Below are 20,343 nucleotides of genomic sequence, written 5' to 3' on the forward strand. Positions count from 1 at the left end.
TAGGCCAACTCTTCCCACAATCTAAAATCCACATATAAATTATAGTTGATCATCTGTACCCATAGTACCTCCATATCTGAGGTTCCTCTGTGTTTGTGGCCAACATCAGCAGATTCAATGAGTCACAAGTTATGTAGTCTATATTATTTAATATTGGAAAAAAATCCATGTGTAAGTGGATCAGTCTAGTTCAAACCTGCTTTGTTCCAGGGTCAATTGCATTTCCCCCTCTAGTATCTTCTCTTTTTTTTCACCTCTTTATTAAATCTTTGTTCCTTACTAGCTCATTCCTGATTTTCCTTACTGCTCATTTATCTTTCCTTTCTCTACTTATTTTTGTTACTTCTTGCCTTATTTCTCTCTCCTCACGTCAAGGTGTTGCTGAACCAAGACTGAGTCTTCTGCCTTGTGTGCAGAAAAACCAATCTACTGACACAGGGTTGTGGTGAAGGAAAGTGCAGCATTTACTGTAGGTGACAGCAACCATGAGTTCATTTTCTAAGTCTGTCTCTTCCTATTTTGTAAATAAGTTCATTTGTATAATTTCTTTTTAGATTCCACTTATAAGGGATATGATATTTCTCCTTCTCTGTTTGACTTACTTCACTCAGTATGACACTCTCTAGGTCCATCCATGTTGCTGAAAATGGCATTATTTCATTCTTTTTAATGGCTGAGTAATATTGCATTGTGTGTGTGTATACATATATATATGTATGACATCTTATATATATATCACACACATACATACATATATATATATATATATCACATCTTCTTTATCCATCCCTCTGTGGATGGACATTTAGGTTTTTTCCATGTCTTTACAACATTGTGTAGTCTTGGCTCCTTTATCATAGATTAATTTAATCTGAGTAATTAGATTGACTATAGGTGCATGAGCTTATTTCTGGGTTTTCTATCCTGTTCCATTGATCTATATTTCTATTTTTGTGCCAGTACCATACTCTTTTGATGACTGTAGCTTTGTAGTATAGTCTGAAGTCAGGGAGCTTGATTCCTACACCTCCATTTTTCTTTTTTCAAGATTGCTTTGGCTATTTGGCATCTTATGTGTTTCCATATAAATTTTGAGACTTTTTTTGGTTCTAGTTCTGTGAAAGCTGCCATTGGTAATTTGATAGGGGTTACTTTGAATCTGTAGATTTCCTTGGGTAGTATAGTCATTTTGACAATATTGATTCTTCCAATCCATGATCATGGTGTATCTTTCCATTTGTTTATGTCTTCTTTGATTTTTTCCATCAGCATCTTATAGTTTTTGAAGCACAGGTTTTTGCTCCGTAGGTAGGTTTATTCCTAGGTATTTTATTTCTTTTTGATGCAATGGTAAATGGAATTGCTTCTTGAATTTCTCTTTTTGATCTTTTGCTGTTCAGTTCAATTCAGTCACTCAGTCATGTCCTACTCTTTGCTTCCCCATGAACCGCAGCACGCCAGGCCTCCCTGTCCATCACCAACTGCCGGAGTCTACCCAAACTCATGTATAGAACTACAATAGATTTCTGTGTATTAACTTTGTAGCCTGCAACTTTACCAAATTCATTGATGAGCTCTGGGAGTTTTCTGGTAGCATCTTTAGGGTCTTCTAAGTATAGTATCATGTCCTCTGCAAACACTGACAGTTCAACTTCTTTTCCTATTTGGATTCCCTTTACTTCTTTTTCTTCTCTGTTTGATATAGCTAGACTTCCATAAAAGTGGTGAGAATGGACATCCTTGTCTTGTCTTGTTCCTGATCTTAGAGGGAATGCTTTCAGCTTTTCACCACTGAGTATGATGCTAACTCTAATTCAAGAAAATTAAAGATACTAAGGGAACATTTCATGCAAAGATGGGCTCAATAAAGGACAGAAATTGTATGGACTTAATAGAAGCAGAAGATATTAAGAAGAGGTGGCAAGAATACACAGAAGAAGTAACACAAAAAAGATCTTTATGACCTAGATAACCACGATGGTGTGCTCACTCACCTAGAGCCAGACATCCTAGAATGTGAAGCCAATTGGGCCTTAGGAAGCATCACTAGGAACAAAGCTAGTGGAGATGATGGAATTCCAATTGAGCTATTTCAAATCCTAAAAGATGATGCTGTGAAAGTGCTGCACTTAATATGCCAGCAAATTTGGAAAACGCATCAGTGGCCACAGGACTGGAAAAAGTCAGTTTTCACTCCAATCCCAAAGAAAGGCAATGCCAAAGAATGTTCAAACTACCATACAATTGTACTCATCTCACACGCTAGTAAAATAATGCTCAAAATTCTCCAAGCCGGGCTTCAACAATATGTGAACCGTGACCTTCCAGATGTTTAAGATGGATTTAGAAAAGGCAGAGGAGCCAGAGATCAAATTGCCAATATCTGTTGGATCATTGAAAAAGCAAGAGAGTTCCAGAAAAATATCTATTTCTGCTTTATTGACTATGCCAAAGCCTTTGACTGTGTGGATCATAATAAACTGTGGAAAATTCTGAAGGAGATGGGAGTACCAGACCACCTGACCTGTCTCTTGAGAAACCTGTATGCAGGTCAGGAAGCAACAGTTAGAACTGGACATGGAACAACAGACTGGTTCCAAATAAGGAAAGGAGTACGTCAAGGCTGTATATTGTCATCCTGCTTATTTAACTTACATGCAGAGTACATCATGAGAAACTCCGAGTTGGATGAAGCACAAGCTAGAATCAAGATTGCTGGGAGAAATATCAATAACCTCAAATATTCAGATGACACCACTCATGGAAGAAAGTGAAGAAGAACTAAAGAGCCTCTTGATGAAAGTGAAAGAGGAGAGTGAAAAAGTTGGCTTAAAGCTCAATATTCAGAAAACTAAGATCATGGCATCCGGTTTTATCACTTCATGGCAAATAGGTGGGTAATCAGTGGAAACAATGACTGACTTTATTTTTGGGGGCTCCAAAATCACTGCAGATGGTGACTGCAGCCATGAAATTAAAACTTTCCTTGGAAGGAAAGTTATGACCAACCTAGATAGCATATTTAAAAGCAGAGACATTACTTTGCCAACAAAGGCCCATCTAGTCGAGGGTATGGTTTTTCTGGTAGTCAGGTATGGATGTGAGAGTTGGACTATAAAGAAAGCTGAGAGCTGAAGAATTAATTCTTTTGAACTGTGGTGTTGGAGAAGACCCTTGAGAGTCCCTTGGACTGCAAGGAGATCCAACCAGTCCATCCTAAAGGAGATCAGTCCTGGGTGTTCGTTGGAAGGACTGATGTTGAAGCTGAAACTCCAATACTTTGGCTACATGATGTGAAGAGCCGACTCCTTGGAAAAGACCCTGATGCTGGGAAAGATTGAAGGTGGGAGGAGAAGGGGACGACAGAGGATGAGATGGTGGGATGGCATCACCAAGTCAATGGACATGAGTTTGAGTGAACTCCGAGAGTTGGTGATTGACAGGGAGGCTTGGCATGCTGCAGTCCATGGGGTCGCAAAGAGTTGGACACAACTGAGAGACTGAACTGAACTGAACTGAACTGGTGATGCTAGCTGTAGGTTTGTCATATATGGCCTTTATTATGTTGAGCTCTGTACCCTCTAGGCCCACTTTCTGGAGAGTTTTTATCATAAATGGGTGCTGAGTTTTGCCGACAGCCTTTTCTGCATCTATTGAGATGATCATGTGTTGTTCTTCAAATTGTTGATATGGTGTATCACATTGACTGATTTGTGGTTGTTGAAAATTCATTGCATCCCTGGGATGAATTCCACTTGATTATGGTGTATGATCTTTTTAATGTATTGTTGGATACAAATTGCTAGTATTTTGTTGAGGATTTTTACATCTATCTTCATCAGTGATATCAGCCTGTAATTTTCTCTTTTTGTGGTATCTTTGGTATCAGGGTGATGGTGGCCTCATGAAATGAGTTGGGAAGTATTCCTTTCTCTGAAACTTTTTGGAACAGTTTCAGAGGGATAAATGATAACTCTTTCTTAAATGTTTGATAAAATTCACCCTTGAAGCCATCAGGTCCTAGACTTTTGTTTGTTGGAAGTTTTCAATGACGGTTTCAATATCAGTGCTTGGTCTGTTCATACATTTTCTATTTCTTTCTGGTTCAGTCTTGGGAGACTGTATCTTTCTAAGAACTTGTCCATTTCTTCCAGGCTGTCCATTTTATTGGCATACAGTTGTTCACAGTAGTCTCTTATGATTCTTGGTATTTCTATGGAGTCAGTTGTAACTTACCTGTTTTCATTTCTAATTTTACTGATCTGAGTCCTTTCCCTTTTTCTCTTGATGAGTCTGGCTAAAGGTTTATCAGTCTTGTTTATCTTTTCAGAGAACCAACTTTTAGTTTCATTGATCTTTGCTATTGTTTTCTTTGTCTCTATTTCATTTATTTCTACTCTGATATTTATGGTTTCCTTCCTTCTACTAATTTTAGGTTTTGTTTGTTCTTCTTTCTCTAGTTGTTTTAGGTATAAGGTTAAGTTTCTTATTTCAGGTTTTTCTTGAGGTAAGATTGTATTTCTATAAACTTCCCTCTTCGAATTGCTTTTGCTGCATCCCATAAGTTTTCGACCATTTAGCTTTTGTTTTCATTTATCTCTAGGCATTTTTTTTATTCCTTCAGTGATGCAGTGGTTGTTTAGTAGCATGTTGTTTAGCCACCACAAGTTTGTGTTTGTCAGAGTTTTTTTCTTGTGGTTTATTTCTAATCTCATAGTATTGTCATCAGAAAAGACGCTTGATATGATTTTGATTTTCTTAAATTTACCAAGGCTCACCTTGTGGCCCAGCAAGTGGTAAATCCTGGAGAATGTTCCATGTGCACTTGAGAAAAATGTGTAATCTGTTGCTTTTGGATGGAATGCTCTATAAATATCAATTAAGTTCAATTCAGGAACCAGAGTTTAAATAGCTAACATCCATTGGATCATAGAAAAAGCAAGAGAACTACAGAAAAACATGTACTTCTGCTTTATTGACTCTTCTAAAGCCTTTGCTGTATGGATGAAAACAAACTGTGGAAAAATTCTTAAAGAGATGGGAATACCAGACCAACTTACCTGCCTCCTGAGAAATCTGTATGCAGGTTAAGATGCAACTGTTAGAAACAGACATGGAACAATGGACTTGTGCAAAATTGGGAAAGGTGTACATCAAGGCTGTATATTGTCACCCTGCTTATTCAACTTATATGCAGAGTACATGATGTGAAATGCCAGGCTGGATGAAGCACAAGCTGGTATCAAGACTGCTGGAAGAAATATCAATAACCTCAGATATGCAGATGACATCACTCTTACGGCAGAAAGCAAAGAGAAACTAAAGAGCCTCTTGATGAAAGTAAAAGAGGAGAGTGAAAAAGCTGGCTTTAAATTCAACATTCTAAAAACAAAGATCATGGCATCCATTCCATCACTTGGCAAATAGATGGGGAAACAAGGAAACAGTGAAAGACTTTATTTTCTTGGGCTCCAAAATCACTGCAGATGGTGACTGCAGCCATGAAATTAAAAGACACTTGCACCTTAGAAAAAAAGCTATGACCAACCTAGACAGCATATTAAAAAGCAGAGACATTACTTTGCAGACAAAGGTGCATCCAGTCAAAGCTATTGTTTTTCCAGTAGTCATGTATGGATGTGAGAGTTGAACTATAAAGAAAGCTGAGCACTTAAGAATTGATGCTTTTGAACTGTAGTGTTGGAGAAGACTCTTGGGAGTCCCTTGGACTGCAAGAAGATCCAACCAGTCAATCCTAAAGGAAATCATTCCTGAATATTCATTGAAAGGACTGATGCTGAAGCTGAAGTTCCTATACTTTGGCCACCTGATGCAAAGAACTGACTCATTGGGAAGGACCCTGAGGCTGGGAAAAATTGAAGGCAGGAGGAGAAGGGGACAACAGAGGGCAAGATGTTTGCATGGATCACTGACTCAATGGATGTGAGTTTGAGCAATCTCTGGGAGACAGTGAAGGACAGGGAAGCCTGGCTTGCTGCAGTCCATTGGGTCTCAAAGAGTTGGACAGGACTGAGTGACTGAACAACAGTGACAATGAAAATGACAATAAAAAAAGAGCAGGGATGGTATAGTATTATCAGAAAAATTAGACTTGAAAATTTGTAAGAGACAAAGTACATTATATATTAACAATGATTCAAAATGGCAAGAAGATACAACAATTATAAACATTTATGCAACTAACAACAGACCTTTAAAATATATAAAGCAAAGATGGACATCATTGAAAGAAGAGATAGTTGTATAATAAGCATGTAACTCCAAAGGGAAAGGGGTGGGAGACTTTTCGCAAAACTGTAACAGCCCCATTCTCTTTCTAAGGGGTGAAGGAGCTTTCCCTTATCTTCCTCTCCTTCCATGAGCTTCTTGGAATGAAGTGTTCCCTGCCAAGTTGAGAACTTTTGCTTGTTTTGTAAATTCTCCAGGGTTGCTTCTGTGTCTTTTAGGAGGAAAGCTTAGTTGTGCCTCTGCCCAAATACTTGTCCAATAGAGATGAGGACTTTGGCTTTCTCAGGGCTAGTTTAGGCTCAGCACAGAATCACAAACTTACCACTTACATAAAATTCATTTACTTTCATGGGAAACAATATAAAGTTACCAAATTTGTCAGTTAAAGACAAAGAAGCTAAAATTGAGCATCTATAATCCATATCATTTTACATGAAAGACATTAAAAAATTTTATTGGAGTAGAGTTGATCTACACTGTTTTGTTAGTTGAGGTGTACAGCAAAGTGGAAAGAATTTTAACACTAACAAAATAGAAAGGCCATAACCACAGGATAAATATACTTCTTTAGCTTGAATATATCTAGTTCTTGGGCAAAGAATTTTGTATGTTGTATGTCAACCAGTTGAAGTATCATTACCTGCCACAATCTTTAGATGACATTTTGTGAATATTTGATTCAGTTTAAATTCCCCGTATAATCTAAATATTTGATATTGTTCATACATTGGAGTCAATGATTTCTTTGAGAAAAAAGATTTACATCCCTTTCCCCATGACAGAATCAACCACTTCTTCCAATATATTTTCATAATTTTGAGGCAAGCCTTTATTATATAATTGATAACATTGCATTCAAATATTTCTTTTTCCCTTATAGCAATTCTCAGGAAAGGGTTGATGGCTTCCCATGTCTGTAAGCTAATATTTTCTATGTTGATAATGTCAAGGAAATAAATTACTCAATAGATCCAGATTAATTATAAAAGAAAAAGACTGAGACGTCTGGGAGTAAGAATATTTAGCAATTGCAAAAACAGACTATATGTAGGTCTAAAACCTGGGTCTGCCACCATGATATTGTGACTACAAAACAAGCTTTCAGTACCCCATCATTGCTGTTGTTCATTCATTAAGTTGTGTCTGACTCTTTGCAATGCCATGGAGAACAGGAAGCCATGCTTCCCTGTCCCACACTATCTCTCAGAATTTGCTCAAACTCGTGTCCATTGGGTTGGTGATGCCCTCCAACCATCTCATTCTCTGCTGCCCTCTTCTTCTTCTGCCTTTAATCTTTTCCAGCATCAGGATCTTTTCCAGTGAGTCCACTGTTCACATCAAGTGGCCAAAGGATTGGACCTGCACCTTCAGCATCAGTCCTTCCAATGAACATTCAGGGTTGATTTCCTTCAGGATTGACTGGTGATCTCCTTGCTGTCCAAGGGACTCTCAAGAGTCTTCTCTAGCACCACAATTCAAAAGCATCAATTCTTTGGCTTTCAGCCTTTTTTACAAAACAAGCTTTCAGTATCCCAGTACGCTGTGATATTCTGTAGGGTTGAAATGCTAGTATACTTGCTGGGATAAAATCAGGATGGGCTTTTAAGTGAGAATAGATATGGTGACATTTTTTAAAGGAGTATAGAATTATTCAGTTTGAAAATTTAATGCAAAGTGATCCTCGAGATATATACTATTACATAAATTCAGATTTCGTAGTTTTCAAAAGGACAGTAATACATGTTATTTTACCCCAAATATTAGGATTTTGGATACTAGGCACATTTTATTTCAGAATGTCAGCACATGGCAAACCTGTACCACAGACACACCCTCCTTCCCTGGCTGAGGTCTTCGGACTTTTTAAGGTGTCATCTAGTAGTTACATACCCTTTTGGTAGAGGTCACTGAATATGCCTTTGGCCATGTATTCTCAATTGTCCCATGTTAGAAGCAGTATTCAGCAGAGGATGATGTCATGTGTTGATGGCCAACGAATGAACATCTGGAAAGTGACTCAATCCAAATGTATTGCTTTGTTCCCTCAAATTTTACTAGTCAAATTTTAGAAGTTTGATATCATGTAGCAACAATATTTCTCAGCTGCTAGCTTGGGTCTGTGTAACTAGTCAGTTTATTTTACATGGAATATGCTGTGCTTAGTCACTCAGTCATGTCCGATTCTTTGTGACACCATGAACAGCAGGTGTCACAGGCTTCTCTGTCCAAGGGGGTTCTCCAGGCAAGAATACTGGAGTGGGTTGTCATACCCTCCTCCAGGGGATCTTCCCAACTCAGGGATCAAACCCAGGTCTCCCAAATAACAGACAGATTCTGTACTGTCTGAGCTACCAGGAAAGCCCTGTACATGGGATACCAAATAGTAAAATACTTGCTCTTTACTGAGGTGTATATGGAAAAATATTTTGAGAGCTATTATGTGTGTGCATGTGTGTGTGCCCTTGTTGAAGATGATTTATGAAGAAAATTTTCCACACTGTTTGCCTGCTGAAGACCCAGAATCTGTTATTCCTTTCATTTCTCCTTGCAAAACGACCACCTTTTCTCCCAGACCCTCCCCTTTGTAATACAGAACCAAGACAGCTGACATGCAGTGCTGACATTGTTTCCCTGAGGTCTTCCTTTAACGCCCCAGTGCAGTCTGTATATCACACACCTCCTGAGATACCACAGGCAACACATTTAGCATTTCCCCTAAAACAGAACACAGAGCGCCATCCTTCCAACCTCGAAGATTAGTTTCCTCATCAGAGATAAACATACCACCAAGCCAGGGCCCCATGTTTTATGGGGTTATTTCCTGAGGCTGGAAAAAGGATGGTGTGGACTTGTGCCCTGCCTGGTAAAGGCTTCAGCCTGAAACTGACCCTTCCTGCTCACATTTCTTGGCTAGGACAAGTCCCATGGCCCATTTAACTTCACAGAAGAGAGGTGCAGTCTTTCCTGCGCCTCCAAAAAGAAGAGAATTAATCACAGTGAACAACCCAAGTGACTAGCTGAGAAATTGCCTGATTAAGTGGTATTAGTGGTCATTTCCCTATGGCTGTAGCAAACAGCAGAGATGTATGGGAGATAGGTCAGTCCTCTCTCCATCTCTCCCTCTGACTCTGTCCTTTCTGAAAACAAATTCAGATGGTTGTGATATAGTAGAGTGCATGGGTAAGTGTAAGTTATTAATAACATTCCAGGCCTTGGACTAGATACTGTTTTGTGTGGGTGTAAGGCATTTGCTTTCCTCTGCACTGAACAAGCTGGCTGGCTCCTGCACCTTGGACATCAAAGATATGTGGTGTTGGAGGCCCAGGAGTGAGAGGAAGCAGTGCCCTGAACATCAGCATCTGACCCCAGCAGCAGAGGTGACAGAAATGAGGTATCAGTGGTCAGCCAGAACCTGGGCAGTGGACAGAGCTGAAAGGAGTCAGGCTGACATGGGTGTGGAATGGTGAAGTCTAGTTGTAAGCTGTGATGAACCTAGACAGCGTATCAAAAAGCAGAGACATCACTTTTCTGACCCTGTAGTCCATATAGTCATATATGGTCAAATGTCCATATAGTCAAAGCTATGGTTTTTCCAGTAGTCAAGTACAGATATGAGAGTTGGACCATAAAGAAGGCTGAGCACTGAAGAATTGGTGCTTTTGAACTGTGGTGCTGGAGAAGACTCTTGAGAATCCCTTGGATTGCAAGGAGACTAAACCAGTCAATCCTAAAGGAAATCAACCCTGATTGGAAAGACCGATGCTGAAGCTGAAGCTCCAATACTTTGGGCACCTGATGCAAAGATCTGGCTCATTGGAAAAGACCCTGATGCTGGAAAAGGTTGAAGGCAGGAGGCGGAGGGGATAACAGAGGATGAGATGGTTGGATGGCATCGCCAATTTAATGGAGATGAGTCTGAGCAAATTCTGGGAGATACTGAGGGACAGGGAGGCCTGGCTTGCTGCAGTTCATGGGATCACAAAGAGTCGGACATCACTGAGTGACTGAATAACAACAAGAACATCCCCTGGGGAATTTGGGCTTCAGTGTGGACAAGAAATCTCCTAATAATGGGAGACAATGAAAGCCAGAGAAAATTCAGTCTGATGAATGCTGGCTGAGCTGAGTAGAACTCCCAGGCTAGTGAACCTTAGCAAAGTACCAATTACATTAAAAAGAATTAATGATAGAAGTTGATAATTGCATTGTGGTTAATATGAGAATATCCGTATTGGGAATATACACACTTGTCTAGGGAAAAGGGCTTCATATATGTAACTTATTCTCAATATGTTAAAGAAAGAAAGGCTGTGTAATTTTGTGTATTCATATAGAGAGAAGGCATACATGATAAAGCAAATTGGGTAGAATGCAAACTATCAGTGAATTCAGGTAGAAGCTATATGTGTGTCTTTGCACTATTATTATTTTTGCAATATTCTGTAAATTTTCAATTATTTTAGCCTCCATATTAAAACAGAATTACATGACAGTGTGGCACATGTCATAATTAGAGTGACAAAGTCCATAGTAGGCCAGGGGAGTATCCGTCAGCTATAACCGAGGGTAGGGGATTCAGGGCAGGCTTCATGGAGAAATTTCAGGAGAGACTGGAAGGATGACAACCTGACAGCATCCTGATGATGCCCTGGAGCATCTGACTGAGGTGGGAGCAGGACAGGCTGCAGGGAAGAACTGTGAGGTCCCGTCCATCCTGAGCATCTGTTACGGAAGGGAACACCGTGTGTACTCTGACCCAGCAGGGCTCGCCCTCCTCATAGTGAGTGTCTCCTGTGTGCCCAAGAGCGCCGCCTCCTGCCCCTCCAGACAGTCACACATTCCTTCTCATTGCCGGAGCCGAGGCTCAGGAACCTTCAAGGGAAGAAAGTCCGAGGGAGGGGCTTGCAGCCCAAAGTGGGCTGGGATGGGCAGGCCCTACATGCTTTGCTCTCCCCATAAAGGCTCAGCACTTCACCCACCTCAGGACTCTCTGCAGAGGCAGTAGCTCTGAGTCTCCTCCTGGCAGGAACTCTCGGCTCCTGGCATCTGGGAGGAAGGAAGGGGATAGCTCTCCGTGCTCTGAGGAAGCTGAGTCTGAGACAAGATCTGAGTGTGTGGGGAGCCACGATGCCAGCTCAGGTCTGATCTCGGTCTCAGGGATGCAGAGTTTCAGAGAATGGAGGCTGTGAGCCCTTAAGGATTTGAGGGTTGGATGAGGTGGGGTCTATTCCAGAGGTTCGAGAATGCTCAGAATCCCATCACTTTCCATATGAGGTTTCCATATGCAGAAAGTTCAGAGATCATAATAGGAAGATGAAAATTATGGATCAGCAAGGATGAAAGGGAGAGAAAGAATGAACCCGCCAATGACTTTCTGCACCTCCTTTCTTCTTAGGGACAAGGTACCAGATTCTGCCTCCTGCTGTTCCTCTCTTTGGCCACCAGAGGGCGGGGTGCTGGTAAGTCACTCAGGAGAAGCAGTTTCATCAGCTCACCCAGGAGCACAGTGGAGCAGAGGGAGCGGAGCTGGGCTGGATGCTGATGTCCTGGCCCAGAGGGGAAGTCATGGACATGCAGAGAAGCCACACTTTGCAGCCAAATTGAGCTGTGGCCTAGTGTTGATTGCGGGTCTCTCTGGACGTGTGGTCCGAAGCTAAGGCCTGTCCTGGGGCTCCTTCTGTGCCTCTGTGTGGCTGAGTGGACTCAGGGGAGTCATAGTGACGAAGACTGCTTTCTTCTAGCTGCTCCTGCTCCTATGGCCTTGGCTTTGGGATTTCCAGAGGGTGCTTGGTGGTCAGGGCTGTGTCCAGGGAACATTCTTCCCTAATCCTCATCCTTACAATTCCATTTATCACAGTAGGCATAATGAGAATTTTCATGTTTAATTAGTTGTGGAGAAGAATGCAAATTAAATTAAACCTGTACTAGATGGTGGCTCAGCTAGTCTTAGCAGAGAAGACACAGAACTCTGGGGCTGCAAAGCCCAGTGATGAACCTGTGAAGGGGAAAGGAGCTGGGAGTCAATGACCGGGAAGGCTGGAGTGAGCCGTGCGACACTATTAATGAGAATTATCCTCACATCCTCTACAGTGACCCCTTCTGTTGGGAAGTTCTGGGGGAACAAAACCTGAGCCCCTTTCCTGTCTTTCCTGCCCAGAAGCTGCAAGGAAATCAAAGACAGTTGCCATAGAGCAGGTGGTAAGTAATAAACCAACTCAGCATCCTCTCCTTTTGGCCCCTTTTCTGCTACAGATCCTGGTTATTGAGATCAAAATGGGTGTGCCTACCACTCCTGTCTTCTCTGACTCCAGCTTCCAGGCTAGGAGATTTCCAGTGGGAATTTTGAGGCCTTTGGGTCCCATCTAGTTGTAAGAGACATGATCTTCTGAACACAGGGAGAATATTCCTGGTGTTCCTGGTGACTCTTAGTTTGGCGACCAGAGCTCCGATGACTGTAAGATTTTCTCCTTCTTGTAAGTAAGCTAAATAGTTTTTCTGTCCCAGTGTCATAGATTCTGGTAGAAAACATGTGCTTTCAGAGGCAGAGACATAGAACTTTATTACTCACAGAAGTAGCCAGAGCATCAGCTTTTTCCTGTGCTGTTTCTCTGGTCCCATCCCATCACAGTGATGTGAAGAGGTCCAGGAGATATCTGCACATGTAATTTGTTTGCCAAAAGTGAAAAGTGAAAATGAAGTTGCTCAGCTGTGTCCAACTCTTTGTGACCCCATGGACTGTAGCCTGCCAGGCTCCTCTGTCCATGGAATTTTTCAGGCAAGGATACTAGAGTGGGTTGCCATTTCCTTCTCCAGGGCATGTTCCCAACCCAGGGATCAACTCGGTCTCCTGCACTGCAGGTAGACTCTTTACCCTCTGAGCAGCTCATAAATTGGACCCGTCAAGCAAGTACAAGTCTTTTCTGATATTACAGCTTATTTTCTTTGGGGCTGAGTATGAGGAGGAACTCTGTACTTAGGAAATCTGAATCTCATAAGATGGGCAGTGACCATGCCTGCCTTTAGCTCTGAGTTGCAGAGGCCACATCCTGATGTGGACTTGAGATGTGGTCAGGTGCTGTTATCAGGCCTCGAGTGGTCAGAAGGAGGATCTATCCAGAGGGAGATACCATCTCTGTCTTCTTGGATGTTTGTTCTATAAAATCTTTGCAAAGGTAGCATGGAACAAAGGCAGTCAGTGTCCCTGCTCTTAGTTGACCCACAGAGAATTGTCCTCAAGAAATGGGTATGTGTAGGAGCCTTCAGGATACATTTCTAACTTCCCAAATTCTTTCTGGTAATGGGGCCTGACAGGGACTCCCTGTTTTCAGACAGGGGGGTCTCTGGGTTGGTTCCCTCTGCAGATGGCCTGTATCACCTTCACACTGAGAATGGTGTCATCTACCAGACCTTCTGTGACATGACCTCTTGGGGCGGTGGCTGGACCCTAGTGGCCAGTGTGCATGAGAACCACATGCTTCGGAAATGCACGTTGGGCAATCGCTGGTCCAGTCAGCAAGGCAACAGGGCTGACTACCCAGAGGGCGACAGCAACTGGGCCAATTACAACACGTTTGGGTCTGCAGAGGCGGCCACGAGTGATGACTATTAGGTGGGTGGTACTGAGCACTCTTGAGAAACCTGTATGCAGGTCAGGAAGCCACAGTTAGAACTGGACATGGAACAACAGACTGGTTCCAAATAGGAAAAGGAGTACGTCAAGGCTGTATATTGTCACCCTGCTTATTTAACTTATATGCAGAGTACATCATGAGAAACGCTGGGCTGGAAGAAACACAAGCTGGAATCAAGATTGCCGGGAGAAATATCAATAACCTCAGATATGCGAATGACACCACCCTTATGGCAGAGAGTGAAGAAGAACTAAAGAGCCTCTTGATGAAGGTGAAGGAGGAGAGTGAAAAAGTTGGCTTAAAGCTCAACGTTCAGAAAACTAAGATCATGGCATCTGGTCCCATCACTCCATGGGAAATAGATGGGGAAACAGTGGAAACAGTGTCAGACTTTATTTTTCTGGGCTCCAGAATCACTGCTGATGGTGACTGCAGCCATGAAATTAAAAGACGCTTACTCCTTGGAAGGAAGGTTATGGCCAACCTAGATAGCATATTTAAAAGCAGAGACATTACTTTGCCAACAAAAGTCCGTCTAGTCAAGGCTATGGTTTTTCCAGTGGTCACGTATGGATGTGAGAGTTGGACGGTGAAGAAAGCTGAGCGCCGCAGAATTGATGCTTTTGAGCTGTGGTGTTGGAGAAGACTCTTGAGAGTCCCTTGGACTGCAAGGAGATCCAATCAATCCATCCTAAAAGAGATCAATCCTGGGTGTTCATTGGAAGGTCTGATGTTGAAGCTGAAACTCCAATACTTTGGCCACCTCATGCGAAGGGTTGACTCATTGGAAAAGACCCTAATGCTGGGTAGGATTTGGGGCAGGAGGAGAAGGGGACGACAGAGGATGAGATGGTTGGATGGCATCACCGACTCGATGAACATGGGTTTGGGTAGACTCCGGGAGTTGGTGATGGACAGAGAGGCCTGGCGTGCTGCAATTCATGGGGTCGCAAAGAGTCGGACACGACTGAGCGACTGAACTGAACTGAACTGAACTGAGCACTCAGGTGAGAAAGGGTGGGAGCTGATTGTGGCTAGAGCAGAGCAAGTGGAAGGGAAGGCAGGAGATGGGGATGGGGAGGTGGGGCTGGAGAAAAGACAGACAGAAGTCCATGTCTTGAATCACAGCTTATTCCTGCCAAGGCTGTTTGGGTGATGGGCCCTCATTGTCTGCTGGAGGAGGGTGAGGGTCTGAGCACTGCTGGGCACTTGCCTCCCTGAAGCCCAGAGCTCTCAGCTCAAGTGAGGTCTGTGTGTGTGGGTCTTTGGCTGGTGGCACCTCCTGGGTCAGTAAGGTTGAGTGTGTGTCCCTCTGTAGAACCCTGGCTACTACGACATCCAGGCCCAGGACCTGGGCATCTGGCATGTGCCCAGCAAGTGCCCCCTGCAGCACTGGAGGAACAGCTCCCTACTGAGGTACCACACTAACATTGGCTTCTTCCGGAGACTGGGACATAATCTGTTTGGTTCTCCCAGGTATATGGGGCTGCTGGCTGGGGGTTGGAGGCACTTCCTTTGGTGAACAGAGACCCAATGTTTTGGATGAGGAGTAACTCTGCTCTGTTCATTGCACTAAGAGGTACCTCTGCTTGGCTTTTTCCTACCTCTGGGTCCCTGTGAACTAGTGGGCTGCCTCTCTCAGAGAATCTCTGAGCCAGGAAGCACAAGAAGCTAGGGGAGAGAAGAAGGTGGGTAAAGAAGGAGAAAAACAAGGGTCTTGAGGCTGGTTAGGTTCTGAGCTATGAGTAAGGGTGGCAAAGAATCACTATTATTCGGACTGTTGTCTGAATAACGCCACCTGAGGACATTAAATCCTCTACTTCCCAGTACAGCAGTGTCTCTACTCTCCTCAATCTGTATTTGGTCCCTGTAGAAATTCCCAGTGAGGTACGGAGCAGGGAAGTGCTGGACTGACAACGGCCCAGCCATTCTTGTCGACTATGACTATGGTGATGCTGAGAAAACTGCACCTTATTTCTCACCAAATGGTCAGCGTGAGTATCTCTTTCCAAAACCCAGTCATCAATCCTTTGCTGCACTCTTGGGGAAAGGGTAAATAACAACAATTAATGATTGCCAGCATTTGGGGAACACATATCAATACAACACACCAAATTGTTTTCTAGAAACTTGACATGGCTTTGTGTCATTTAATCATCATGAAAAATCTATGGAGTTAAAATTACTGTCCTCTCCATTGTAGAGAATATAAAGCCAGACTTCTTAATCAATATACTGTGTGACATAATAGTTAAGGAAAGAAGCAAGCTAATGTTCCCAGGTGAGAACCACTTGGAGAGTAGTGAGAAAAATTTGTTTTTGTTATGATGGATAGCTATTATTTGAAAGAAGACATTTTTTCAGCATGATAAAACAGGAGATGTGGGTTTGATACCTCGGTAGGGAAGGTCCCCTGGAGAAGGAAATTGCTACCCACTCCAGTATTCTTGCCTGGAACATCTCATGGACAGAGGAACCTGGCGGGCTGCAGTCTATGGCCTCACAAAGAGTCCACCAAGACTGAGAGACTAACACTACTAAAGCCATAGAACGTTAATGTTTGGTGGGAAAATGTGAACCATCAGTTTTTACATTTACTATTTCAATGAGAGCAGGTAGTGGTAGGCAGGGCAAATAAAGTCATGGTAATTGGATGAGAAGTGTGCCAGCAGAAACCGATGGGCACTTCTGGTCATTGCTTATTCCTGCTGGACCTCTGGAGGTCTTCTTGCTGATCTCTCAGTGGACTCTACTTTCTCCTATGAGCCCTAGGCAGACAAGTGACTTGTGAACACGAGCCTTGGTCCTATTACCAGATGGAAGGAGGTTCCCTTCCAGCCAAGTTCAGAGCCAGGATGCAGCAGCTGCTATCCACAGAAGGGCTGGGTTTCATCCCCTAAGCTTGGAGTGCTGGGCCATAACCTGAGCTGTTGATTTAGGGAATTCCTGGGCTGGTCAAAGGGAAATTGTTTCCAGTGCATCTTTTGAATACTTAGGCCTTTCTCTGCTTCTTCTTTTCCAGGAGAATTTGTTGCAGGATTTGTCCAGTTCAGGGTGTTTAACAATGGGGGAGCAGCCAATGCCCTGTGTGCTGGGATGACAGTCACTGGCTGCAACACTGAGCTCGTAAGTTTGGGGAAGACCCCTGGCTTGTGCATGTGTGTCTATGTGTGCATGGGAACACTTGATTGGAATATTTTAATGTGTATCTCCTTGGCTTGTATTTTATTCTTTTGCTGGTATTTTGTGGACGTATTTTGAAAATTGTTACTATTACTTTTAAACTGAGATTCAATGGACATAAAACATTTTATTAGCTTCAGGTATATAATATAATGATTCTATATTTTTTATGTATTTTGAAATGATCATCACAGTAACTCTAGTCAACACCCACCACCACAAATAGCTTCAAATTCTTTTGTTTTGTGATAAAAAATTTTAATATCTACTCTCTTAGTAACTTTTCAGTGTACAAATCAGTATTATTAACTACAGTCACTAGTCTATACTTTACATCCTCAGGACTTATTTTATAACTGAAAGTTTGTACCTTTGTCCTATGGATATAATTCCCTGTATTGAAGTCCAATTTATCTATATTCTCATGTATGATTAATACTTTGATGCTGTGTTTAAGAAGTATTTCCTTATGTTGAGATCATGATGATATTCTACATTCAACGTAGAAACTTTATGTTTTTATTTTTTTCCAGTATTGAGAAGAGAGCACCATAGTTGTGGTTAGTGGAGACTGTCTCTGAGGGGCATTCTATGGCTAGGGGGCAGGAGGAAGAGAGAGTCACAGCTCTAAGAACAAGAATGTTCACTCAGTACCTTTTCCTTCCACACCTGTCAGTCTGAGAAACGTGACCCTGAAGTCAAGGACATCTTCACTTCCCCCTTCAGTTACCAGTTGTCCATTTCTCAGTCGAGGTGTAATAGCTGTGTCTTCATGGAAGGGCCCCTAGATTATGGTTTGGAGGATGATGCAGGTATGGAACCTGTGAGTAGGGTGGGGTGTGTTCCCCCTACACTGGCTTTCAAGGAGTCTTATCTTGCTCATTAATGCTCATTTGGATGTACCGTTGCAAGCACTGATTCCTCAAAAATACATGCTAGGGAACCTACAAAATGCAGCTGTCAGAGAGGCAAAGCTGACAGGGTCATCTTAAGGAACTCAGACTGAGTGGGAGAGAGATATAAATGCATGATTGCAATCTTACATGTTATCATCTGAGATAGCAACATAAACAAGGGGCTCTGGGAACACAATACAGAAGCTTCTACCTCTACTAATGGCACACAGTTGATTCTGAAGGAAGGTGACATCTTTGCTGAATGTCAAAAGATGTGTGTAGAGTTCAATAGGCAGCAAGGGGCAGAGCAGTGTCCTTTGAGCATGAGTGACTAACATATTCAAAATCACTGGGATTTAATAAACCATGGTGTGTTGAGGGGGCAGTGAGCTGTTGTGTAAACTGTATCATGGTATGCACATGGTGTAGAATCAAGAGCTGATGCTGAAAATACTTGCAAGAAGTAGGGCAAGGAGGGGCTTTTGCATTATGTTCAGGACATAGAGTTTATGTTATAGGTGATGGGACACATCAGAGGAGTTTGATCAGATTAGTGACCTGATCACTTTGGTTTAGCAAGGAGAGGGAAATGGATTCAAGAGCAGGGAAATGAGTGAACGAGACCATGAAGCAGGTGTAAATGTACAGATGTGAAATAGTGAGGACCTGTGCCGGGGTGGATTTGATAAATTTGAAAGAACAAGCATGGATGCATAGACAGTGAAAGCAGAAGTTCTTGATAATTAAACGAACATGGGGGATGAGAAGTGAAGGAGGCAACAGACTTCAGGGTTTTGTTTTGGGTGACTGAGTGCTATCAATTAAGATGGGTGACAAGAAGAGAAATAGATTCAAGAGCAGCAAGAGAGTGAATTAGTTTTGTTTTGCTTAAGTGGAGTTTTAGATCTAGTGATATGTAGGTGGAGACATTCACAGGGCAGTTGGATAGGGGATTTCAAGCCCAGAAAATACCTCGCTGGTCATCCAGATTTAGGAGTATATCTTGACAATATAGTTTATGCTGGTTCTAGCAAAAGTCATGGGAGAAGACTGACCATCATTGGGACAGTGAGGTGTGGACAGAACTGTGAGGAATAAATAGCCTTTGGGGATCCATTGAGGAAAAAGGGTGGTTGAAGGGTCTGAGAATAAGCATGAAGGAAGGTAGAAAGGAATTCAGGAAAGCATGGTTTCAGAGTCCACTGGAGGGAAAGGTTTTTTCAGGGGAAGGGTCAAGGCAAGTAGAAAGAAGACCAAACTTACAGGGAATTTGACCATTAAGAGCTCACTGGTGTGTTTACAGCCAACCCCTCACTGTGTCTTCTCTCTGCCCCCAACACTGCATGGGTGGAGGAAGGTACTTCCCAGAGGGCAATCCCGTGCAGTGTGGGGATTTCTCCTCTTTCAACTGGAACGGATATGGAGCTCACCAGGGTTACAGCTCCAGCCGGTAGATCACTGAGGCAGCTGTGCTCCTGTTCTGCCGCTGAGAGCTGTGTGGTGTGAGATGTGGAACCCAGCTCCTAAGCCCAGACCCTCAGAAATGGAAAAATGGAATGCTAACAAGGAGGGGGAGGGAATAGATTACATCACTTTGTGCACTTTGTGCCTCTCAGTTTCTTGTAATTCCTTTTACAAATTGAAACTTGGAGTGATGTTTTACAATAGTGCCTCGTAATCTGGTGATTTCCACTGTAGACTTTCGGAGTTTGGAACTTCTAGTCTCAGGTATCGCAGACACACATTTGCTTCTCTTTCTAGGGAACCCCTGTGGGAGACTGAGGAGCAGGGAAAAATCATTCTTAATTTTCCTACCTTTCTATTATTGGTTAGTCAAATCAAGCTCTCTGCATAAGTATCTTAAAGAGTAAAAGCTGATTATTATCTAGTTTCAGTAGGAAAAAAAGAAACTGAGGTCACAGCTGTCCATTTCCTTTATTCCTCCAGTTTTGACATTTGGGACTGTGTCTCTAAAATGATTTGGTACTATTTGCAACATGTCTGTTTTGGGGAGGGTTCTCACAATACCAAGAAATTCACTGATACCTAGTGGGATGTCCTACAACTCAACTCCATTTTGACCCAATCTACCAAGAGACAGCATTAGATCCCCATGTGAAGGGCTCAGTCCTACAAGTCTGTCCCTTGAATCCCCTACTCCAGACACCAGTTGCAAGTCCAGATTGTCACCTGTGCTTTGACTGACTGGCTGTCAATTGGAGGTTCCAGTGAATCCCTCCTTGGGTTCAATTAAATTGCTAGAGTGGCTCGGAGAACTCAATGAAACATTTTACCTACTAGATGATGAGTTTATTAGAAAAGGGTTTAACTCAGGAACAGCCAGATGGAAGAGACAGCTGGAGCTAGTACAGGTGAAGGGCCCT

The 20,343-nt window shown here is 42.6% G+C and overlaps 1 pseudogene; it reads left to right on the top strand.

The window, feature by feature from the left end:
- The first annotated feature begins 11,376 nt into the window (after window positions 1–11,376).
- On the top strand, window positions 11,377–19,449 carry LOC145505211 (intelectin-1a-like; annotated as a pseudogene).
- Window positions 19,450–20,343: the final 894 nt, after the last annotated feature.

This window comes from Giraffa tippelskirchi, chromosome 5, assembly GCF_054371585.1.
Source record: "Giraffa tippelskirchi isolate mGirTip1 chromosome 5, T2T-mGirTip1v1.2.pri, whole genome shotgun sequence".
Classification (NCBI taxonomy): Eukaryota; Metazoa; Chordata; class Mammalia; order Artiodactyla; family Giraffidae; genus Giraffa; species Giraffa tippelskirchi.